The 26,705-nt window shown below is 37.8% G+C and overlaps 1 pseudogene; it reads left to right on the top strand.

Annotated features, from left to right (window-relative positions):
• Positions 1 to 13,666: 13,666 nt before the first annotated feature.
• Positions 13,667 to 20,251, top strand: LOC127665632 (elongation factor 1-delta-like; annotated as a pseudogene).
• The last annotated feature ends 6,454 nt before the right edge of the window (positions 20,252 to 26,705 follow it).

The raw sequence follows: 26,705 nt of genomic DNA, 5'->3' as shown, positions 1-26,705 counted from the left end.
CAGAGAATTCAAGCAAACTATAGTAGGTCAGGCCAGAGAAATCTGTCTTTTAGAAAACTGGTATTCCCCTACATTGCTGCACTGAGCCTTTCCAGGGCCAGGGGCCTCTCCTTCCTTCTTCTTTGGCATCATTTCAGTAAATAAAGAATATGTCAAATAAAAAACCTGAAAAACAAAAAACAAAACAAAAATCAAAACAAACAAACAAACAAACAAACAAAAATTGTGATGTGATAAGGAAGAGAATAGAATATGTGGGACCAGAAAGTAAACCTTTCTCATTTGATACTAACAAACTCATAAATAAAAGTGATTGTTATGACCACCAACCACATGGACACCGAAGAAGGAATATCACAAGTTGAAACTGGCCTGAGCAACTTAATAGACTGCCAGATCAAAATAAAACAAACAAACAAAACCCAAAAGTCCAAACACACAAGCCACCATCACAAGCACTAAGAGTTTCTTGTGTCAACATTTGCCCTGTACACTGCATATACTTATCAGAACCAAGTTCCCTGCAGACCTTTAGGATATAAAATTGCTTGAGGGTACTCAATCCATGGTTATGCCATCACATAAGTCTACCTTCACTATTTGTTTTATTAATTAATATATCCAGAGGTCTGTTTGTGGAACTAAAACTATAAACTAACTCTTGTCACATAGCAACAGTGAACAGTCTTTTCTTAACTTTTGAATATTCTGTTATATTAGAAAGTTCTGTACTATAATAATGAGAGGCATCAACGAATCATTAAAACTCTTTTAATGGGCACTAGCTCAACAGTCTAAGTACTTTCCTCACAAACAAGGAGACCATAGTTTGGACCACTAGAGACTAACTACATCATCAAGTTCTGGTGCTGCTTGAGACTCAGTTTACAAAGAATTGGAAGGAAGAGCAATCTATCAAGGAGAATGCACTTGGTAAACTCCAAGCCTTCCCATGTGTGTATGCACACACACACACACACACACACACACACACACATGCATACACACACACAAATGTACATTCACTTGGGCACATGCATAAACAGGTGCTTCCATAGATATGCAAAGAAGCATACATACAGAGAAGACACAAACACATGAAAAAAGAGAAAAAACACTTTTAACAAGAAATTTTAACTTAAAGTCTTATAGTCTTAATAGAATATCGATTTTTCCATTGGATGCAAATTGCAAAGGGGACATTTGTATTTATTTCATAAGAACTCTCTTGTGGTCTAATTAAGGCCAGATGGGAAAAAGTTCTTATTCGGTCTTTTGTTCTTATTTTCAGTAATTATTTTTACCTTTAGCCTGGACTATAATGTTAGACAGGTAGAAGCTCATTAGGTTCTAGCTTGTGTAATTTAATATTTTTGGTTACAATGTTCTAATCATTCAGCTTCAAAGTACACAGACATACTTTCAATCCCTTTATGGTTAGATAGAGAGAATAAAATTAATAGAGAAAAACAATATTCTAAATATTGATGGCCCCTTGTGTGTGACTTATAGGTATCCATAACCAACAGGACAGCAATGGATACAGTATTATTTCTGTGCTATGAATTTGTCAGCCTAAAAGATTCAAGTATTATAAAATGACAAAAAAATTGAAATGCTACTAAAATATGAGTAAGGTTAAAGGTATAACAAATACGGATTGACAATTGTGTTGACTTTTGATATGAATTTTGTTCAAGGGTATATTTTTACTAACTAATAAAAACCTAGAATATGATATTTGGTGCTGATAATATTATAGTTTTGAAGCTTGTTTTCAAGTGTGTGATATACTGTCACACACTTGTGTCTTCTGTAGAATTTTATTACATTTCACAGCAATATTACCCCTGAGAGCTCTCTAACACCTTTACATTTCTCTTAAATGGAGATGAGGTAATCCATTATTATTACTTAAACAGAGTGTGCTATGATTATTATTGACATATTTTTAACAGCTTCAGAATCCAAATTTCAGAAAGCAGGAGCCACGATCCACTCATCTTTTAATTCCCAGCACTTACTATAATATGTGATCAATCAATATCTGAAAATATAATGTGGTTTCCTAGGCATAACAAAAATATTTATAACATAACTCAAAAGTGGGAGTCCTGTTAATCATGGTTAATTACATGAATTTTGTACCTCAGCTTAATGACACCACTGTATTGATATTTTTGAGGCATTGTACACATTAATGTTTGAAACAGCAACATTCTTTATATTTCTTAAATTAGCTTTCACAGATGAACTGAGAAACAAAATCAATTCTGTGCATCATTAGGAGTCTGCATCATTGTAGAACTATAAACATTTCTTGCTTTACAGATACTATGTGCCTGAAGTTGTATTCAGAGATATGTATCCCACATTTTAAACTATGTTAATCCATGTTTTTCAGTGAAATTTTGTTTTCTGTTTTGCTGTTGTTGTTATTGTCATTGCTGCTGTTGTTGCTGATTGACACATTTTGTTTTGTTAAGACAGGGTCTCACTATGTAGTTCTGACTGTCTTGGAACTCACTATGCAGAGCACATTAGCCTGAGTGCTAGGATTAAAGATCTGTGCCACAACTCCCAGATCAATATAAGTTTTTTATAAATACCTTTTCTTCTTTTCCTTTTCTTGGAAAAGACCTTTGAGCCAGAATGAACATTAACAAAACACCTACATAGTCTAAAATATTTGAAATACATATAATACTTAAAATTATATAAATAGTATGTTAAGATTAAATATAGGAATATAATAATAATAAAAGACATTGGTATTTAATAAAGAAACCATCACAAATAATGAGAAAAAAACCTGTTTAACAAATTAGTGGTAAAATATGTATAATTATGTACAAGCACAGATCCGCATCTCATGTTTTCTGAATAATATATTTCAAGCAGTAGATAAACAAGCAAATCTTTAGGAACTAAAATTATGAACATTTATCTATAAAACATAGATGTTCTTTTGTACACTTGTACACATGCATTTGCATGGGTGTTTGTGCTGTTCATTTGTACATGCTTGTGTTGGTGTGTGCATACATGTATGTAGTTGCTTAGGCATATGTGTACAAAATAATACCAGTGTCTCTCAATTGCACACCTTCATTTTTGAGACTGAAGCTCAAATTGAACCTGAAAGTCTTCCTTGATTGTTTTCCCTGAAATTAATCTCCACAGATCTTCCTTTGGTGATGAATAGCAGTGAGGACGTATAAGTTGAATAAACCCTTTCCTCCCCAGTTTGCTTTTTGGTCACATTTTTTTGTGTGTGTGCAAGAATAGAAACCCTGACTAAGACAGAGAGCATACACTGCCAGCTGGACAAAATATCTGAAAGCTCTAGTACAAAAAGAAGCAAATGCACACAAGGGGACTAGACCATAGGAAATAATCAAACCCAGAGCTTAAATATACCAAGTAGAAACAAAAAGAACTAAACAAAGAATCAACCAAATCAGAAGCTGGTTCATTGAGAAAATCAACAAGACAAATAAACCCTAAGCGAGACTAACCCTAGGGCACAGACACAGTATACAAACTAACAAAGTCAGAAATGAAAAGGGAGACATAACAACAGAAACTAAGGAAATCCAAAAAAATAAAAAAAAAATTATTCAGATCCTATTACAAAAGCATTTACCCAATAGAACTGAAAAATCTGGATGAAATGGACCATTTTCTAGACAGAAACTAGATACCTAAGTTAAATCAGGATCTAGTAATCGATCTAAACAGTCCCCTAATGAAATAGAAGCAGTTATTAATAGTCTCCCAACCAAAAAAAAAAAAAAAAAAAAAAAGGCCAGGAGCATAAGGGTTTATTTCAGAGTTCTATCAGACCTTCAAAGAAGACCTAATACCAACACCCTTCAAACTTTTCCACAAAATAGAAACAGAAAGAACACTACCCAATACATTCTGTGAAGCTACAATTACTCTGATACCGAAACCAAACAACAACCCTATAAAGAAGGAGAACTTCAGAACAATTTTCCTTATGAATATCGATGCAAAATACTCAACAAAATCCTTGCAAACTGTATCCAAGAACACATCAAAACAATCATCCATCATGATCAAGTAAGCTTGGGGATGCAGGGATGGTTCAATATAAGGATATCCATCAATGTAATCCACTATATAAACAAACTCAAATAAAAACAAAACCACATGATCATTTCATTAGATGCTGAGAAAGCATTTGATAAAATCCAACACCCTTCATGATAAAAGTCTTGGAAAGATCAGGAATTCAAGCCCATACCTAAACACATTAAAAGCAAACCAGTAGCCAACATCAAATTAAATGAAGAAAAACTTAAAGCAATTCCACTGAAACAAGGCTGCCCATTCTCTCCATACCTATTCAATATAGTACTCAAAGAACTAGCCAGAAGAATTAGTAAACAAAAAGAGTTCAAATGAATACAAATTGGAAAGGAAGAAGTCAAAATATCAATATTTGCAGATGATATGATAGTATACTAAGTCACTCCAAAAGTTCCACCAGAGAACTCTTAAACCTGATAAACAACTTCAGCAAAGTGGCTGGATATAAAATTAACTCAAACAGATCAGTGATCTTCCTCTATTCAAAGGATAAACAGTCTGAGAATGAAATGAGATATGGGCCTTGAATTCCTGTTCTTTCCAAGACTTTTAGCATGAAAGGATGCTGAGTTTTGTCAAATGCTTTTTCTGCATCTAATGAGATGATCATATGATTTTTTTTTTCTTTGAGTTTGTTTATGTAGTGGAGAGCATTTATGGATTTCCTTATATTGAACCATCCCTGCATCCCTGGGATGAAGCCTACTTAATCATGGTGGATGATCGTTTTGATGTGTTCTTGGATTCGGTTGGCAAGAATTTTATTAAGTATCTTCCCATCAATATTCATAAGGAAAATTGGCCTGAAGTTCTCTTTCTTTGTTGGATCTCTGTGTGGTTTTGGTATAAGCATAATTGTGGCTTCATAGAATGAGTTGGGTAGAGTTCCTACTGTTTCTATTTTGTGGAATAGTTTGAAGAGTATTGGTGTTAGGTCTTCTATGAAGGTCTGATAGAATTCTGCACTGAAGCCATCTGGTCCCGTGCTTTTTTTGGTTGAGAGACTTTCTATGACCCTTTTTATTTCTTCAGGTGTTATGGGACTGATTAGATGATCTATTTGATCCTGATTTACTTTTGGTGTCAGATATCTGTCTAGGAAACTGTCCATTTCCTCCAGATTCTCCAGCTGTGTTGAGTATAGGCTGTTGTAGTAGGATCTAATGATTTTTTTTTTGAATTTCATCAATTTCTGTTGTTATATCTCCCTTTTCATTTCTAAGTTTGTTAATCTGTATACTGTCTCTGTGCCCTTTGGTTAGTCTGCCTAAGGGTTTATCTATCTTGTTGATTTTCTCAAAGAACCATCTCCTGGTTTTGTTGATTATTTGTATGGTTCTCTTTGTTTCTACTTGATTGATTTCAGCCCTGAGTTTGATGATTTCCTGCCTTCTACTCCTCCTGGCTGAATTAGCTTCTTTTTGTTCCAGGGCTTTCAGGTGTGTCATTAAGCTGTTAGTGTATGCTCTCTCCATTTTCTTTTTGGAGGCACTCAGGGCTATGAGTTTTCCTCTTAGCACTGCTTTCATTGTGTCCCATAGATTTGGGTATGTTGTGTCTTCATTTTTATTTAGTTCTAAAAAGTCTTTAATTTTTTTCTTTATTTCTTCCTTGACCAAGGTATCATTGAGCAGAATATTGTTCGGTTTCCACGTGTATGTGGGTTTTCTGTTGTTTTTGTTGCTTTTGAAGACCCTTTTACTCCATAGTGATCTGATAGGAGGCATGGGATTAGTTCGATCTTCTTATATTTGTTGGGGTCTGTCTTGTGACCTGTTATATGATCGGTTTTGGAGAAGGTACCATGAGGTGCTGAGAAAAAGGTATATTCTTCTACTTTAGGATAGAATGTTCTATATATATCTGTTAAATCTAATTGGTCCAAGGATATTCATCAACCCTACATATGATAGAGGCCTAATATCCAATATATACAAAGAACTCAAGAAGTTAGACCCCAGGGAACCAAATAATCCTATTAAAAATGGGGTACAGATCTAAACAAAGAATTTTCACCTGAAGAAATTTGGATGGCCGCGAGGCACCTTAAGAAGCGCTCAACATCATTAGTCATTAGGAAAATGCAAATCAAAACAACCCTGAAATTTCACCTTACACCAGTCAGAATGGCTAAGGTCAAAAACTCAGGAGACAGCGGGTGTTGGAGAGGATGTGGAAAAAGAGGAACACTCCTCCATTGCTGTTGCGGCTGCAAGATGGTACAACCACTTTGGAAATCAGTCTGGCAGTTCCTCAGAAAACTGGACATGACACTTCCAGAGGATCCTGCTATACCTCTCCTGGGCATATACCCAAAGGATTCCCCGGCATGCAATAAAGACACATGCTCCATTATGTTTATAGCAGCCTTATTTATAATAGCCAGAAGCTGGAAAGAACCCAGATGTCCCTCAAAGGAGGAATGGATACAGAAAATGTGGTATATTTACACAATGGAATACTACTCAGCAATTAGAAACAATGAATTCACAAAATTTTTAGGCAAATAGTTTGATCTGGAAAATATCATCCTAAGTGAGGTAACCCAATCACAAAAGATCATACATAGAATGCAATCTCTGATAAGTGGATATTAATTAGCCCAGAAGCTCTGAATACCCAAGGCACAAATCGCATAACAAATGAGTCCCATGAAGAAGTATGGAGAGGGTCCTGATCCTGGAAAGCATTGATCTAGCATTGGAGGGGAATATAAGGACAGAGAAAAAGGAGGGAGAGTGGATGGAGAGAAGAAGGTTTAAGGCACATATGGGGAGGGGGTATCTGGAAAAGGGGAAATCATTTGGAATGTAAACAAAGAATATGGAAAATAAAAATATTAAAAAGTGAAATTAGGGAAATAACACTCTTCACAGTAGTCATAAATAAGATAAAATACCTTGGTGTGATGCTAACTAAACAAGTGAAAGATCTGTATTACCAGAACTTCTAGTCTCTGAGGAAAGAAATTAAGAAGTTCACAGATGATTGAAATATCTCCCATGCTCATGGATTGGCAGAGTTAATATAGTAAAAATGACCATCTTGCCTAAAGCAACCTACAGATTCAGTGCAATCCCCATCAAAATTCCAACTCAATTCTTCATAGAGTTAAATAGATCAATTTCCAAATTTATCTGGAATAACAAAAACTCAGGATAATGAAAACTATTCTCAACAATAAAAGAACTTCTGGTGGAATCATCATCCCTGACTCAAGCTCTACTATCGAGTAATCTTGATAAAAACTGCATGATATTGGTACAGTGACAGGCAGGTAGATCAATGGAATAGAACTGAAGACCCATAAATGAACCCACACATCTATGGTCACTTGATCTTTGACAAAGTAGTTAAAACCATCTGGTGGAAAAAAGAGAGCATTTTTCAACAAATGGTACTGGTTCAACTGGCAGTTAGCATGTAGAATGATGCAAATTGATCCATTCTTATCTACTTGTACAAAGCTCAAGTCCAAGTATATCAAGGACCTTCACATAAATCCAGATACACTGAAATTAATAGAAAAGAAGGTAGAGAAGAGCCTTGAGCATATGGGCACAGGGGGAAAGTTCCGGAACAGAACAACAATAGCTTATGTTCTAACATCATGAATTGAAAAATGGGACCTCATCAAATTACAAAGCTCTGTAAGGCAAAGGACACTGTCAATATGAGAAACCGGCAACAAACAAATTGGGAAAAGATCTTTACCAATCCTACATCTGATAGAGGACTAATATTCAATATATACAAAGAACTCAAGAAGTTAGCCTCTAGAGAACCAAATAACCCCTATTAAAAGTGGCACACAGAGCTAAACTAAGAATTATCAACTGAGGAATATGGAATGCCTTAGAAGCACCTAAAGATATGCTGAACAGTCATCACCTTAAGATTCTACATTATATAAGTCAGAATGGCTAAGATCAAAAACTCAGGTGACAGCAGATACTGGCCAGTATGTGAAGAAAGAGGAACCCTCCTCCATTGCTGGTGGGAATGCAAGCTGGTAAAACCACTCTGGAAGTCACTTCCTCAGATATTTTGACATAGTACTACCTGAGGACCCAGCTATAACACTCCTGGACATATATCCAGAAGATGCTCCAACATGTGATAAGAACACATGTGACACTATGTTCATAGCAGCCTTATTTATAATAGCAAGAAGCTGGAAAGAACCAAGATGTCCCTCAACAGAGGAATGGATACAGAAGGTGTGGTACATTTTCATAATAGAGTACTATTCAGCTATTAAAAACAATGAATTCATGAAATTCTTAGGCAAATGGATGGAACTAGAAAATATCATCCTGAATAAGGTAACCAAATCACAAAATAACACACATGGTATGCATTCACTGATAAGCCCAGATGCTTGGAAGACTCAAGATAGTATTCACAGACCACATGAAGCTCAAGAAGACAGAAGACCAAAGTGTGGATACTTTCGTCCTTCTTAGAAGGTCCACAAAGTACATGAGAGGAAATACAGATAGAAAGGGTGGAGCACAGATTGAAGGAAAGGCCATCCAGAGACTGTCCGTCCTGGGGATCCATTCCATATAGAGTTACCATCCCAGACTCTCTTGTGGATGCTAACAAGAGCTTGCTGACAGTAGCATCATATAGTTGTCTCCTGAGAGGCCCTGCCAGTGCATGACAAATACAGAACGGGATGCTCTCATCTAACCACTGAACTCACCACAGGGTCCTCAATGGAGGAGCTAGAAAAAGCACTCAAGGAGCTAAATAGATTTGCAGCCCCATAGGAGGAACAGCAATATGAACCAACCAGTACCCCCAGATCTCCCAAGAACTTAATCACCAACCAAAGTGTACACACAGAGTGACCCATAGCTCCAGCCATATGTGTAGCAGAGAATGGCCTTGTTGGACATCAATGAGAAGAGAGGTCCTTGGATCTGTGAAGGCGTGTTGCCCTAGTGTAGTAGAACGCCAGGACAGAGAAGCAGGAGTGGGTGGGTTTGTGAGTGCGTGGGGTGGGGGGATGAGGTGGAATGGGGGGATGGGAGGGGAGGGGATGGGATAGGTGGTTTTAGGAGCAGAAAGGAGGAAAGGGGATAACATTTTAAATGTAATTAAAGAAAATATCTAATTAAAAGAAAAGAAAAAAAATATACTACATCTAGCCATGCCTGATGTGCCAGGGTTGGCTGGGATCCCAGGGGATCCACTGCCAACACAGAGAAGAAATATATGCAGGAGGAGGAAAGGGATTGTGGGAGGGGGGGTAGAGAGGAGAGGGGAGGGGGGTCAGTAATCGGGATGTCAAATGAATAAGTGGATAGATGGATGGATAGATAGATAGATAGATAGATAGATAGATAGATAGATAGATAGATAGACAGACAGGAAAAATCACACATGAAATACGTGAAAAGATGTAATAACACTTTAGAGTAGTTGACTTCATAGGAGATGTTGAAGCTCATTTTTAAATTTGCCGTCAACCTCATTAGGCTACCAAATAACTGATAATTTACATTAAAATTTTTAGAGATAATAAATTGAAATCTTGTATAACAGGCACGAAAAGGAACCTTGCAGATCTATGTATGTGATTCATGACATCATCTCAACCTACACATCTTTGGGGATGTTCCTTCCCCTCTCATCCGAGTCTCCTCATTCCACAATAACAAGAGAAATATCATGGAGCCAATGTAAGACTTATTTAAGTTCATAGTACAGAGCTTGGCAAGCAGAAAATACTAAATAATTGTTGGCTACAACTAATGTGGTATGGTTATTTCAATTACTATGTACTTGGTAAAGCAAGTGCTAAGATAAACTATCCCCTTCCTTTTTTTAGTATATAATAACCTACAATGCTCACTATGAGCTCAGGGCTAGGAACACTGCCCTGGAGGACATTTGTCAAAATCCTGTTTCTAAAATGAGAATGGTCATAGCAATTGCCCAGGGACTCCTTAAAAAAATAAGAAGGCTGTCTCCATCTTCAACCCAAGCTGAATAGCTTCAGATTCAATTTTTCCAGGATAATGACTAAGCATTTATATACTTGCAAAGTTCCAGAAGAATAAAGTCCCATGATATAATACCCATTAGTCTATATTCCTCAAATACTCAGTCAAGGATTCTTCTTATAAAGACAGACCTAATTTAAAAACAATTCTTTCAGATCATTTCTACTATTTGATAACCAAAGACCCATTTTGAATATTGTTCAGAATGCTGGATTGACAATTAACCATTTACCTAGTTGTATCACAGGAGAAGCTAGAGCAAATATCTTTGCTTTTAAATATTTTAGCATGGAAAATTTGGATAGCACAAATAATTTATGAAATATGGAAGTGCTGATAAGTTAATATTTAATTTTCCATATATATGAGTTTTGTATCAGTGAAGGTTTCTTTTAAATGCCAATCAATACAATCTAAAAATCACCTGAAAGGGGAGTCACAATAAGGAATTACATAGATCTGGTTAATCAGTGAGCATGTCTATGAGATATCACATTTATTATATTAATTAAGTCAGGAACATACTCACTGTGGTTGGTACCACTGCCTAGCTTGGAGGTCCTGAATTGGCAAGAATTGAAAATTATCTGTGCACAAGATGGCATACAGTTTCTCTATTCATGACTATGGATGTGACAAGCTATTAAAAGTTTGTGCAGTGATGAATTGTAACCTGAGATACAAAGCAAATGAACCCTTTGTCTCTTAAGTTGTTCTTGTCAAAGTACTTATCATACTAACAGGAAACATAATTAGGACAGTATCCACTACATGTAGGCCAAGAACTCTACATTATTGAGTACTTGCATTGCTCATGACAAGAGATAATCAATGCAGTTTAACGTGCTGGAAACTCTCAGTGGTGTCTTTGTTTTGTTTAATTTTTTTCATTTTTATACATTTTCAATGGAAAGATAATTTATATTATTTTCTGTCTTCCATTTCTTCCCCCACCACAGTCACTCACAAGTCCCCTCCTTCAAGTTCCTGTCATGTTCTGCTCCTATGTGTATGTGTGTTTGTGTCTGTGTGTGCCTCATCTCTGATTACTATTATTGTAATATATATGTATGTTTGTACAGACACATGTATGTATACAAATATAAAATTATAAACTTTTTTCCATTTCTCTTGATTCTGTGTGTATGGTTTCATGGCTGGTCACTTGGACAAAAAGCTATGGGATAAACCCCAGAAGAAGCTCAGTCTCCTCTCTCAGCAGCTATCAGCTACTAATAACCACTCATCTAGCAATGAGACCTTTGAAATTTTCTCCCCTTTCATGTTAGGCTGTCTACCGATATTGATATTGTCATTGTCCTGGTCTTGTTTATATAACCATTTCCATGAAAGACTGCTTTACAGAGGACCTCCTAGTATTCTGATTCTTAAAGTCTTTTAGTAATGTTCCCTGAACAATAAATTCAGGAACTAGGATGTATATGTATCCATTGGGCACAGCCCCTATCATCCATTAATCTCTGCATTGGGACCAGTTGTGGTTTTCTTGTTAACCTCCACTTACTCCAAAAAGAGTCTTAAAGAGACTTTCCTGGTGTGAGGACACTTAGCTCTAAGTATAAGTATAATGTAGAATATTTGTATAAAGATATGGTATATATATATATATAGATAGATAGATAGATAGATAGATAGATAGATACATATATGTACAAGTGATAGCTATATATGTATAAGGATAAGATTAAGAATATAGTTAGAGATTATGTTGCTCTTGCAAAGTGATAATAGTAGATTCTGTTTGAACATGATCCCACTAGCTGGGGATGTTGGCCAGTTTTCTAGTTTCAGTTATGATTTGCCCCCTGTTGTATAAGCCTTGGGTCCAATTAGACAGCTGATCATTCACCACCATGTGAGTGTCACTTACCTCACCGTTACAGATATCTTACAATGCTGGTCATTGCTCTGGTCTATAGGTGTCATGTCTGGGTAGGACAACTAACTGCTCTTCTCGCTTGGCAGCTCGTATAGGATTTTCTAGCATCATGAAAACTAGACTGAATGATAGAAGCTCTCATTCGAAGTGTGTGATGTCTTCAGCAATAACAGTTTTCCTTCAGCCTCTGAGGAGGCCTTGATCTGCGTTTTCAGGTGACAAAATCCATCTGGATTTAACCCATGCTCTCCTGTGTTCTGGGAATCCCCAAGAACAACTTCATTAGGACAACACATCTCAAGGAGATCAAATTAAAGGCAGATACCGAAAATTCAAAATGAGTACTCACAGAACTATCTGTTGTCATCACCTCTGAGGATTATTAAAATCTCTCTGTGACAAATGAGACATTGTATTAAGAAATAAAACCTGCCCTAGTATGGTGGCACATTACTGTAATTTCTGTACTTACCAGAAGGAAGGGCATCTGAGATACTCAAGACACAATTAGCATATCAAATGATTCCCATGAAGAAGGAAGGAGAGGGCCCTGGTCCTGGAAAGGCTTGATCTAGCATTATAGGAGAGTATCAGGACAGAGAAGTGGGGAGAGGGGTGATTGGGGAATGGGTAGAGAGAAGAGGGCTTATGGGACTTATGGGGGGTGAAGCAGGAAAGGGGAAAGCATTTGGAATGTAAACAAAGAATATAGAAAACAAAAATAAAATCAAGAAAGAAGGGCAGATGATAGTCAATTTAAAGCTAGGCTGGGCTAGATGAACTGCAAAACCAGCCTCAAAATATAATGCAATCCTCCCTCAAATTCCTCAAAACTGTAAAACTCAGCTCTAGTGAAACTTGTTATAATGAGCATAAGTTCTTTCCATTTTCCCTTGTTCATTTATTATGCATATCACTCACTCACTCACTCACACACACACACACACACACACACACACACACTAGCAGCTACTTCTATCCAGATAATTAATATCTAAATGTTACATTTTACAATACCTAGTATGGAAAAAAAATCTCTGTTCTTATCTATAAAATATATTTTTAACAAACACGGTTATTCATGAAATAAATAAAAAAAAAATACCCCTTGCTCAAATTACTCAAAAAATGGCCGAGAAGGGGTGGCTCATGCCTTTAATCGCAGCCCTTGGGAGGCAGAGGCAGTCAGATTTCTGAGTTCAAGGCCAGCCTGTTCTACGGAGTGAGTTCCAGGACATCAGGAGCTACACGAAGAAACCTTGTCTCGAAAAACCAAAAAAAAAAAAAAAAAAAAAAAATTACTCAAAAACTATAGTTGTATAGTTCAGCAGTCATGGAACTGCACAACATACAGGTGTCTGTCATCTGAGAATATTTTATAGCACAAATGGTTTTGATTAAAAAATGTGTAAGGGCCAGTACAAAGGTTCAATAAGTAAAAATCCTATCCCCAAGATGGTTCCACATGGTAGAAAGAAAGAATTAACTCCTGCAAATTGTCCTCTGACCCCCACGTGCTGTGCTGCACTGTGATATCACATTTATTTTCTCTCTGTCTTGCTATTTCGTTGTTATATTTTCTGAATAAACATTTATAAATACAGGACATCTTTTTTTGTGCGAAGTTTTGAGCCAAATGCTCTGTGTCAAATTTAAAAAGGCAGCCTTTGGACTCTTCGTGCTGTGGAGAGAGCGTGGCGAGAGATCTGGTTCTTGGTTCCTAGAAACAGCTCCTTCTGTGAAGCACAGCCCTCTCCTCCTCACAGGGTTGGGTGTCATATCCTGGAGTGTCTTTATGCATAGGAACAAGTCCTCTGCCATCCTCTGTCACCTCTGCCTAGGTGGCAGACCCCACAGAACACCAAATGTCTCATTGTTGGACATTTACCGTCTTTCTCTTGGTCGAGTAGAAAAATGACTACAGCACAGCACTTGGTCTTCAGGAAGTACAAGAGGCCTGGTGTGCACCCGGAGGCAGACTGGGAGCACACAGCTTGCTCTTGCAGCACTGAGCTTAGGTTCCAGTCCTGAGGCCTCTGGCAGGAGCCTTCAGATCTCTGCTTCAGGATCTAGAACAGAAGAACCACATCTCCAGGTCCTGCAAGAGGCCAGAGGGGCACCCAGGAGGCTGACTGGGAAGAGTCAGTGTGCCCTGATGAGTCCAGGAGGCCCCGGCTGGAGCCTTCAGGTGTCTGCTTTTGGATCTGAACAGCCTGGGCCACAGCACCCTGTCTCCTGGCAGTGCAGAAGGTCAGCTGTGCACCAGAGGCCAGCTGGGAAGAGGTAGCTTGCACTGGTGAGTCCATTATTGACAAGACTAACTAACACCAGTAAGAACTAGATGGCAAAAGGCAACTCAGGAATATCAGTAACAGAAATCGAGGCAATATGGCAGCATCTGAACCCAATTCTCCTTTAACAGCATGTACTGGATACCCCATCACACCAGAAAAACAAGATTTGGATTTAAAATCACTGGTCATGATGCTGGTACAGGAACACATGAAGGACATACTTAAAGAAATTCAGGAGAAAATGGATCAAAAGTTAGAAGCCCTTGCAAGGGAAACACAAAAATCATTGAAAGAAATCCAGGAGAATACAAAAGCCAATAAACAGGAAACGGAAAACTAACTTAAATAAATACAGGAGAACTTTGGTCAACAGGCTGAGGTCATGAAAGAGGAAACACAATAAGCTCTTAAAGAATTACAGGAAAGCACAAACAAGCAAGTGAAGGAGCTAAGGAAAACCATCCAGGATCTAAAATCAGAAGTAGAAACAACTAAGAAAACTCAAAGGGAGACAACTTTGGAGATAGAAAGCCTTGGGAAGAAATCAGGGGACATAGATGTAAATATCAACAACAGAATACAAGAGAAAGAAGAAAGAATCTCAGATGCTGAAGATACCATAGAAACCATGGACTCAACAGTTAAAGAAAATGCAAAATGCAAAAAGCTTGTAACTCAAAACATCCAGAAAATCTAGCACACAATGAGAAGACCAAACCTAAGGATTATAGGCATAGATGAGAGTGAAGATTTACAACTTAAAGGGTCAGCAAATATCTCCAATAAAATTATGGAAGAAACTTCCCTAACCTAAAGAGAGAGATGCCCATGAATATACAAGAAACCTACAGAACTCCAAACAGACTGGACCAGAACAGAAATACCTCCTGTCACATAATAATCAAAACCCCAAATGTACTAAACAAAGAAAGAATATTAAAGGCAGCAAGAGAAAAAGGCCAAGTAACATATAAGGGAAGACCTATCAGAATCACACCGGACTTCTCACCTGAGACTATGAAAGCTAGAAGATCCTGGGCAGATCTCATGCAGACTCTAAGAGAACACAAATGCCAGCCAAAACTACTATACCCAGAAAAACTCTCGATCACCATAGATGGAGAAACTAAGATATTCCATGACAAAACAACGTTTACCCAATATCTATCCACAAACACAGCCCTACAAAGATTAATAGGAGGAAAACACCAATACAAGGAGGGAAACTTCACCCAGGAAAAAGCAAGATAGTAACCTTCTTTCATCAACCCAAAAGAAATTAACCAATCAAATAAAAAAATAACAACCAAAATGACAGGAAGTAATAATCATTCTTCCTTAATATCTTTTAACATCAATGAGCTCAACACTCCAATAAAAAGATATAGACAAACTGACTGGATACATAAACAGGACCCTAAATTTTGCTGCATACAGAAAAACCACCTCAGGGTCAAAGACAAACACTACCTTAGAGTAAAGGGCTGGAAGACAATTTTACAAGCAAATGGTCTCAGGAAACAAGCTGGAGTAGCCATTCTAATATCAGATAAAATTGACTTTCAACCCAAACTCATCAAAAGAGACTCTGAGGGACACTTGCTGGTCAAAGAAAAAATACAAGAAGAACTCTCAATCCTGAACATCAGTGCTCCAAATGCAAGGGCACTCTTATTTATAAAAGAAACTTTACTAAAGCTCAAAGCACACATTGCACCTAACACAATAATTGTGGGTGACTTCAACACTGCACTTTCCTCATTGGACTGATCAGTAAAACAGAAACTGAACAGGGACATAGTGAAACTAACTGAAGCTTTGGACGAATTAGATTTAACAGATATATATAGAACATTCTATCTTACCACAAAAGAATATACCGTTTTCTCAACACTTCATGGTACCTTCCCCAAAATCGACCATTGGTCACAAGACAGACCTCAACAAATATATGTCCTTTTAACAATGACTTTGCCTTACAGAACCTTTGTCATTTTATGAGGTCCCATTTGTCAATTCTTGATCTTAGAGCATAAGCTATTGGTGATCTGTTCAGGAACGTTTCCCCTGTGCCCATGTCCTTTAGGGTCTTCCCCAGTTTCTTTTCTATTAGTTTCAGTGTGTCTGGTTTTAAATGGAGGTCCTTGATCCACTTGGAGTGAAGTTTAGTACATGGAGATAAAAATGGATCAATTCACATTCTTTTGCATGCTGGCCTCGAATTGAACCAGCACCATTTGTTGAAAAGGCTATCTTTTTTCCACTGGATGTTTTTGGCTCCTTTGTCAAAGATCAAGTGGCCATAGGTGTGTGGATTCATTTCTGGATCTTCAATTCTATTCCATTGGTCCACTTGTCTGTCGCTGTGCCAATACCATGCAGTTTTTAACACTATTGCTCTGTAGTATTGCTTGAAGTCAGGGATACTGATTCCCCCAGAATTTCTTATGTTGTTGAGAATAGTTTTAGCTATCCTGGGTTTTTTGTTATTCCAGATGAATTTGAGAATTGCTTTTTTTTAACTCTGTGAAGAACTGAGTTGGGATTTTGATGGGGATTGCATTGAATCAGTAGATTGCTTTTGGCAAGATGGCCATTTTAACTATATAAATCCTGCCGATCCACGAGCATGGCAGATTTTTCCATTTTCTGAGGTCTTCTTCGATTTCCTTCTTCAGAGACCTGAAGTTCTTGTCCTATAGATCTTTCACTTGTTTGGTTAGAGTCACACCAAGATACTTTATATTGTTTGTGGCTATTGTGAAGAGTGTCATTTCCCTAACTTCTTTCTCAGCCTGCTTATCCTTTGAGTATAAGAAGGCAACTGATTTGCTTGATTTGATTTTTTTAATATTTTTATTTTCTATATTCTTTGTTTACATTCCAAATGATTTCCTCTTTCCCGGATCCCCCCTCCCTATATTTCCCATAAACCTTCTTCTCTCCATACATTCTACAATCACCTCCCTCCTTTTTTTCTCTGTCCTTATATTCCCCTCCAATGCTAGATCAATCCTTTCCAGGATCAGGACCTTCTCCATACTTCTTCATTGGAGTCATTTGTTATGCGATTTGTGCCTTAGGTATTCAGGGCTTCTGGGCTAATTAATATCCATTTATCAGAGATTGCATTCCATGTGTATTCTTTTGTGACTGGGTTATATCACTTAGGATGATATTTTCCAGATTAAATCATTTGCCTAAAAATTTTGTGAATTCATTGTTTCTAATTGCTGGGTAGTATTCCATTGTATAAATATACCACATTTTCTGTATCCATTCCTCCTTTGAGGGGCATCTGGGTTCTTTCCAGCTTCTGGCTATTATAAATAAGGCTGCAATGAACATAATGGAGCATGTGTCTTTATTGCATGCCAGGGAATCCTTTGGGTATATGCCCAGGAGAGGTATAGCGGGGTCCTCCGGAAGTGTCATGTCCAGTTTTCTGAGGAACCGCCAGACTGATTTCCAAAGTGGTTGTACCATCTTACAGTCCCACCAACAGTGGAGGAGTGTTCCTCTTTCTCCACATCCTTGCCAATATCTGCTGTCTCCTGAGTTTTTGACCTTAGTCATTCTGACTGGTGTAAGGTGAAATCTCAGGGTTGTTCTGATTTGCATTTCCCTAATGACTAATGATGTTGAGCATTTCTTAAGGTGCTTCTCCGCCATTTGAACTTCTTCAGGTGAAAATTCTTTGTTTAGATCTGTACCCCATTTTTAATAGGATCCAGAAATGAATCCACACACCTATGGTCACTTGATCTTCGACAAAGGAGCCAAAAATATCCAGTGGAAAAAAGATAGCCTTTTCAACAAATGGTGCTGGTTCAATTGGAGGACAGCATGCAGAAGAATGTGAATTGATCCATTCTTATCTCCATGTACTAATCTTCACTCCAAGTGGATCAAGGACCTCCATGTAAAACCAGACACACTGAAACTAATATAAAAGAAAATGGGTAAGACCCTTGAGGACATGGGCACAGGGGAAACGTTCTTGAACAGATCACCAATAGCTTATACTCTAAGATCAAGAATTGACAAATGGGACCTCATAAAATTAGAAAGTTTCTGTAAGGCAAAGGTCACTGTTAAAAGGACAAAATGGAAACCATCAAATTGGGAAAGGATATTCACCAACCCTACATCTGATAGAGGGCTAATATCCAATATATACAAAGAACTCAAGAAGTTAGACCCCAGGGAACCAAATAACCCTATTAAAAAATGGGTTACAGATCCAAAGAAAGAATTTTCACCTGAAGAAATTCGAATGATGGAAAGGCACCTTAAGAAGTGCTCAACATCATTAATCATTAGGGAAATGCAAATTAAAACAACCCTGAGATTTCACCTTACACCAGTCAGAATGACGAAGGTCAAAAACTCAGAAGACAGCAGGTGTTGGCAAGAGTGTGGAGAAAGAGGAACACTCCTCCACTTCTGGTGGGGCTGTAAGATGGTACAACCACTTTGGAAATCAGTCTGGTGGTTCCTCAGAAAACTGGACATGACACTTCTGGAGGACCCCGCTATTCCTCTCCTGGGCATATACCCAAAGGATTCCCTGGCATGCAATAAAGACACATGCTCCATTATGTTCATAGCAGCCTTATTTATAATAGCCAGAAGCTGGAAAGGACCCAGATGCCCCTCAAAGGAGGAATGGATACAGAAAATGTGGTATATTTACACAATGGAATACTACTCAGCAATTAGAAACAATGAATTCACAAAATTTTTAGGCAAATGGTTTGATCTGGATAATATCATCCTAAGTGATGTAACCCAATCACAAAAGAATACACATGGGATGCAATCTCTGATAAGTGGATATTAATTAGCCCAGAAGCCCTGAATACCTAAGGCACAAATCGCATAACAAATGACTCCCATGAAGAAGTATGGAGAGGGTCCTGATCCTGGAAACGTTTGATCTAGTTTTGGAGGGGAGTATAAGGACAGAGAAAAACGAGGGAGGTGATTGTAGAATGGATGGAGAGAAGAAGGTTTATGGGACATATGGGGAGGGGGGATCTGGGAAAGGGGAAATCATTTGGAATGTAAACAAAGAATATAGAAAATAAAAATATTTTTTAAAAAAAAGAAAAATGACTACAACTTTCTAATGCACGAGAAGACATGGTTTGACAAGTTTAAATATGACGATGCAAAGAGAAGATTCTATGAGCAGATGACCTACCTCTCTGACTCCCACTGGGAGAATCATGCCAGCTTGATCCTAAGAGACATTGCAAGAGCCAGAGACACCGTCCAGAAATCCTTGGCTGGAAGCTCAGGCCTTGGAGCTTCCAATGGACCTGGTGGAGACCACAGTGAGCTCATGGTGAGTATTGCCAGTCTGGAAGTGGGGAACCAGAACCTTCGGGGCGTGGTCCAAGTTGGTGGCCCGGCTGAGCACTCGGGAGAAGAGTTCACCTACTCCCTGAGCCATAGCCCCACAGCCCCAACATGTTTCTCCTATGCATCATGTGGCACACAGTCCAGCCAAGAAAGGAGCCACACCAGCAGAGGACGATGAGGACAATGACACTGACCTGTTTGTCAGTGATGAGGAAGAGGAAGATGAGGAGGCTGCCTGACCACGGGAGGAGAGGCTATGCCACTACCAGAGAAGACCGAGAAGCCCACACTGGTGGACAAATCCTCCATCCTTTTGCATGTTAAACCTTGGGATGATGAGACTGACAGGCCCCAGATAGAGACTTGTGTGCCTTCCATCCGATTGGATGGGCTGTTTTGGGGACTCCAAGCTCATGCCTGTTGGCTATGGCATCTGGAAGCTGCAGATCCAGTGTGTGGTGGAGGATGACAAAGTGGGCACCGACTTGCTGGAAGAGGAGATCCCCAAGTTTGAGGAGCATGTGCAGAGTGTCAACATCACAGTTTTCAACAAGATCTGAAAGTCCAAGATTGTGTGGTTTCATGTGTATGAGCACCTGCTGAGATAAAAGACTGAGACTGCAAAAAACAGGAAAAAACAAAACAAACAAAAAAAAAAAAACAGAAAACAAAAAAAAAACTGGTGGCTTTTGCTCATCCAAGCACATCAATAATGAATCCATCACTGAACAAAAATAAGAATCTCTGTGACTTCCAGTCATTCAAGATTGTGCCACCAGAAACAGCAAGGCCTAGGCACTCTGAACCCTAAGAGGACTTATTTTCTTATTTCCAAATATCCAGGCGTTAAGCATAAATTGAATATATTCAATGTCTTAATGAACATATAAATTATATACTGGTTTTCATGATCAAGTTAGTCAATGAACCTTTTAAAATCCATAATGTTCATCTTATAAATGCAAACATCTTCCCTTTAAATAACAGTTCCCTTTACTACCATCCAGTGATTTGGAAGCACCACTGTATTCCCTGATTTTGTTGACTTAAACTGCTTTAAATTTCATATCCAAGATCATACACTATTTGTCTTCCTAGGTCTCACTTCAATCCCATCTGTGTGGTCAAAGAACAACATCCGTACCATTGCATTTTATATATGTACTGTAATTTAATTAAATTTTATTTAACTAATGCCCAAAGCATAAAAATGTACATATTGTATAGAAGACAACATTTTCACATAATTCCTGTTACATGAAAATGCACTAATATCTTTTGATGCTGTGTTCCTGTGACCTAGACATCTTTTTCTAATGTGCATTATAGACCAAGCTATTTGCACACAAACCATAATTATTGCCATCATACCTATTGGAGTGCTCTGAGAGGAATGTCTCAATGAGGCATTGCTAAGATCGAAGAGACCCCATCCCCTCAGCAGGTGGTCCTGTGCTGTATAAAAAAGGTACTAAGAATGAACCTTTGAACAAGCAAGACAGCAAGGAATAGTCCTCCATGGTTTCCGTGTTGTCTCTGGTCGCATATTCTTGAATGATTGGATGGCATAGAAGCTCCTTGAATTCCTGCTTGTGTCATGCCCTGCCCTTCCCTGGCTTCTCTCTTATTGATGTCATATGACCTGTTAAGTATAACCTAAATAAATCTTTTCTTCCTCTGAGCTACATTTGGTCAAAATAGTTCATGATAGCAACAAAATGAAACGAAAGTAACCGCCAAACAATACACGTTCCCAGCAAATGTTGCAATGGTTCTACTTCTTCCATAATGTATTAATCATATAATTGTTATCAATTGTCTCATGTTCAATAGCTTTGTCAATATATGGGAGGTAATATCTCATTGTATTTTTCCCATTTCTCTGATGATTAATGATGCTGTATAACATTAGCATTTAATTACCATTAATAACCATTTTTATTAATCCTGCAATTTGCTTGGTTATTTATGTGAACCTTTATCTATTTTAACACTAAGTTCCTATCAGTTAATTTTGGACAACTTGTCCAATAGTATGTTAACATTCACTCACAATTCCCGGTTGTTTAGATTCTAGGACAGACATGCTTTAGTTACCACTGTCCAGGTGTTGTTTGGGGTAAGAATTATTTCTGCTTTTGGTGTGATATCTTGTTGAAGGAATCATTGATAAAACTAGCATCAAGGAGCTTTGGCCATTGTTTCCTTAATTCAAGAGTTAAGCCTTTACTCTAATTCAACTTAATGTGCATGTGTGCATCAGACAGGATTCCGTTCTATTGCTTGGCCTGGATCCCCAGTGTTCCCCTTACCAACAGTGCTCTTGGTATTCTGTCATCACCAACATTCTACAGTAATCCCATCCTTCTTATTTGATTATTTTTCTGAAGGGTCTTAATTTGTCTTAACAGGAAAGCTCAAGACAAGATGACATTTCTATGACAGATCCTCCCTGGATTTGCTGTAAGGGCAGCCTGGATAATGTCGACAGAATGTGTTTTATGTCTTGCAGAAGAATTACTCCATTTAAAAAATGGGATGCTTCCTGGATTTGCATACCATGCTTGCATAAGAACCATGTTAATATCTACATTAGCCTTCCAGTTTTAGCATATCTACTGCTGAAGTGAGTGCGGGAAGGCATACGAATAACTATTTCTTTGTCTTTTTTTTTTCTTTGTTCTATCTTGTAACTGAACTATATTTTATTTGAAAATTTCGCTCTTCCACTGAGGCCATACAACACAGCCCAGTAAGGGAAATGAATTCCACAGAAAGGCAACAGGCATTTGATAAAAGTAACTTCATGAAACTGAAAGTTTTTATAAAGCAAAGGACACTGTCAATAGGAAAAAACAGCGGCCTACAGACTGGGAAAAGATCTTCACGAATCCTACATCTGACAGATGTATAATATCCAAAATGTGTAAACAACTCAAGAAATTAGACAACAGCAAACCAAATGACCCAATTAAAATATGGGGTACAGAGCTAAAAAGGGAATTCTCAACAGAATCGCAAATGTCCAAGAATTACTTAAAGAAATGTACAGTGTCCTTAGTAATCATGGAAATACAAATCAAAATGGCCCTAACATTCCTTCTTATACCTATTAGAATGAATAAGATAAAAAACTTAAGGACAGCACATCCTGGTGAGGATGTGGATCAAGGGGAACACTCTTCCATTGTTGGTGGGAGTGCAAACTTATACAGTGGAAATTGTTCTGTCAGTTTCTCAGAAAATTGCAAATAATTCTATCTGAAGACCCAGTTAAACCTCTCCTGAGCTTATACCCAAAAGATGTTCTACCATACGACTAGGACTTGGGCTCAACTCTGTTCATAGCAGCTTCATTTGTAATAGCCAGAAACTGGAAGCAACCCAGTCGAATAATTGATACAGAAAATGTGGTTCATTTACACAATAGAATACTATTCAACTATTATTTTTAAAAAAGGGGGGGCATCATGAATTTTGCAGACAAATGGATAAAACTACAAAATATCACCCTGAGTGAAGTAACCCAGACCCAAAGGAAATGCATGGTTTTTACCCACTGAGAAGAGTGTATTAGCCATAAAGAACAGGATACCCATTATAGAGTCCACAGAGCAAAGAAGCTAAGCTGAAAGAAAGGACTAAGTGAGGATCCTTGTAAAAGGAGGAATAAAATAGTCATAAGAGGAAGATGAAGGGAGACGGCTGGGTTGGAAAGGGGATGGGGAAGGGAGTGGAATGTGGTCAGGGCCATGTGGGTAGACAGATAGGAGAGAGGGACAGATGGCCATGAGAGTGAATGGAAATCTTCAACTGGTAGGGTTAGGGGTCCGTGAGATCATATCTAGAGTGTGCTAAGGACCTGAGATGGGGAATGTTCCCAGGAGTCAGTGAAGTAGAACTATAGAACCTGAAGTAGACACATGCTGTAGCCAGGCAGGACCCCCACCGAGGTTATAAAGATACTAACCCATCCACAAAGCATTCAACCCAAAATGTGTCCTCTCCACAAGAAATGTAGGGACCAAGATTCAACAGTGACTAAAGAAATGGCCACCCACTAACCAAGCTCAACCTGAGACCAATCCCATGGGCAAGCACCAGTCCTTGACACTATTAAAGATACTCTGATATGCTTGCAGACAGGAGCCTAAAATAACTGTCCTCTAAGAGGCTCCACCCAGCAATTAACTGAAAGAGATGCAGAGGCCCACAGCCTAACATTGGACAGAGCTCAGGGACTCTATAAAAGAGTTGGCAGAGGAACTGAGGTGAGTGGGTGAAAACTCCACAGGAAAACCAATAAAGTCAACCATCCTGGACCACTGAGGGCTCTCAGAGACTGAATCATAAACAAAAGAGCATACCTGGCTAGACTGAGGGCCCCAACACAAATGTAGCAGATGTACAGATCAGTCTTTATGTGTTCCCCCAATATCTGGAGTATGGGCTGTCCCTAAAAATATTGACTCTATATAAATTCCATTTCCCTAACTGGCTGCCTTGTGTGGACTCAGTGGGAGAGGATGCATCTAGCCCTTCAGAGACTTGGAACCTTCACCCTCTTAGAAGAGAAGAATAAGTGAGATGGGTGAGAGGAATTCTATGAGAGGGGGACTGGGTGGGTGGGTAGTGATCAGAATATAAAATATATACATACATACTTACATACATACATACATACATACATACATAATACATACATACATACATACATGGATAAAAGTAGAAAATATCATCAGAGTGAAGTAACCAAAACCCAGAAAGACACTCTCACTATGTAATTATAAGTGGATATTAGTCATAAAGTACAAAATAACCATATTACAATCTACAGACCCAAAGAAGTCAAATAAAAATGAAGGCCCAAGGGAGGATGCTTGATTTCCTTCTTATCCTCTATGTTTTATCATAAAATAAAGAAAAGATGCAGTTATAACAACAGAAAAGAGACGTATAAACCAATTCATTCTCATAATTCTGAAGTAAGATGGATATCCAATCAAATGTCCACTCCTTTTATACCTGGCCTCTCTTTATCCATATATTTGGATATATCATCATATATCATATATCATATATCATATATATATATATATGTGTGTGTGTGTGTGTGTGTGTTTGTAAGTATGTGTATGAAAAACAGAGGTACTATAACCATTCATAGTATTGAAATTCTTTTTAACTGTAACTTCCACAATCATTTTGATTTATGCTTTTATGAAGAGTGCTTTTTTCTTCAAATAATCAGTGAATTAAAAGAAGGTATTTAATCTCATTATGAAGTATTTTCTTTTTTGTCACTGAATATCCTATAATTTTGAGAAGTCCCTACTTGGGGGGATATATTTAAATGGTAATTTTAAGAGCAAATGAATTATTTGTACTTTTCAGAAGAACCTGCATGTTCTTGATCTTAAAGTTAAGTGAAATTTCTTAAGAAAGGTTGAACAGTAGTTCAATAGCATAGGATTTATAAGTAAGTAAACTAAGGGGAAAGTTACATTCAAATTAATAGCATTATTTTTTTAATTCAAATTTGTATTTGAATATGTTAATTGTACACACAGTAGATTTTATTGTGAGATTTTCATATATAATGTATTTTGTTTTATTCACCCCTATTATTCTCTTTTATGTTAGCTATCCTCCTTCTGATCCCTTTCTTCTACTCACATAGTTCATTTCCCTCTCTTTCTTCCTTCCTTTCCTTTCTCCTACCTTCTCCTTTTCTTCTCTTCATTCACTTATCCCTCAGCCTCACTGTCTTTTGTTCTTTTTAGTTACAATTTTGATTATAAATGTAGATATATGCAACTGATGCTACTGTCAGATTTTCTGGACAAGTTTTTTATACAATGATCAGTGGTAATTGCATAGGATCATAACTGGTCAAAGGGCTGAGGATCTGGACAGTTGAGAGCTGAATGATGAATACGGGAATTCTATGTCATTCCTCCAATACTTAGCGGTATTATGAAGGAGATAATAAGCAGAAATAATAAATACTAAATAGAAAGTAGTGTGGGGTTGAACATCTTTCCGAGTTGACATCACCATTATACAGTTGATCTCACAGAAGCTCTCACTATGGGCACAAAAGCTGTACAAGTTTAGACTTGTCAACATTCTTTCATTGGAGGCAGAGAAGGTCTCATTAGCTCCATCTTTAGACGGAGGCAGAGTTATGGCATGTAGGGGAAGAGGTTCATTAGGCTGCTTGTAGGTTAATGTCTGCTAAGAGTAGGAGAGACATATTCTTTAGGAGTTTATCCATGGTAAGAAGCCCATGCTCTTATAGATAACCTTTTGCCTATGTGCTTGTAAAGAGCTCTAATACATTATAATTCTTAAAAAATTATCACTAATACTTGCTTACCAATTTTTGGCAATAGCTGGGGTGTTCACATATTTGATTAATATGATGATGATGATGATGATGATGATGATGATGATGATGATGATGATGATAATAATATGATAATAAGGGGTAGAGGGATGATTTTATGAAAAATATGATCTTTTTTCTTAATCTTTATATATATTATTAGGGTGAGTTACAGAATGTGGCCTAAGCAGTTCAATAATAACTTTCTCCTGCTGGAAAGGCCAAGGATTCTACATTGTTCAATCTATTGGTCTGGATGTCTCAGCAGTCTCAGTCTGTTGCAGACATCCAAGGGAAGTGTAGAAAGCTTCTTATTTTCAGTCTGCATTGTATTTCCAGAGATGTAGGTTATTAACACCGGTGAAGGAATGAATGTCTCAGGAACTGAACAAATGCACTTGCTATGAGAATGAGGCCAAGCAGATGAGGAAAAGTTACTTCTTCCACATCTTTTTATGTGGGCTGATGCCACATAAAAAGCATCTGATCTCAAATAATTAAACAAAGAAAACACCCTCACAGATGTGTCCAAATGCTTGAGTTTTAGGTAAGTCCAGATGGAGTCAATTTGACAATGCAGATTAGCCATCATACAAGGCCTTCCTCCGCTGCCCACACTAGCATTT

Source organism: Apodemus sylvaticus, chromosome 15 (assembly GCF_947179515.1).
Source record: "Apodemus sylvaticus chromosome 15, mApoSyl1.1, whole genome shotgun sequence".
NCBI lineage: Eukaryota > Metazoa > Chordata > Mammalia > Rodentia > Muridae > Apodemus > Apodemus sylvaticus.
The sequence above is the reverse complement of the archived record's forward strand: the minus strand, read 5'-3'. Positions and strand labels throughout refer to the sequence as shown.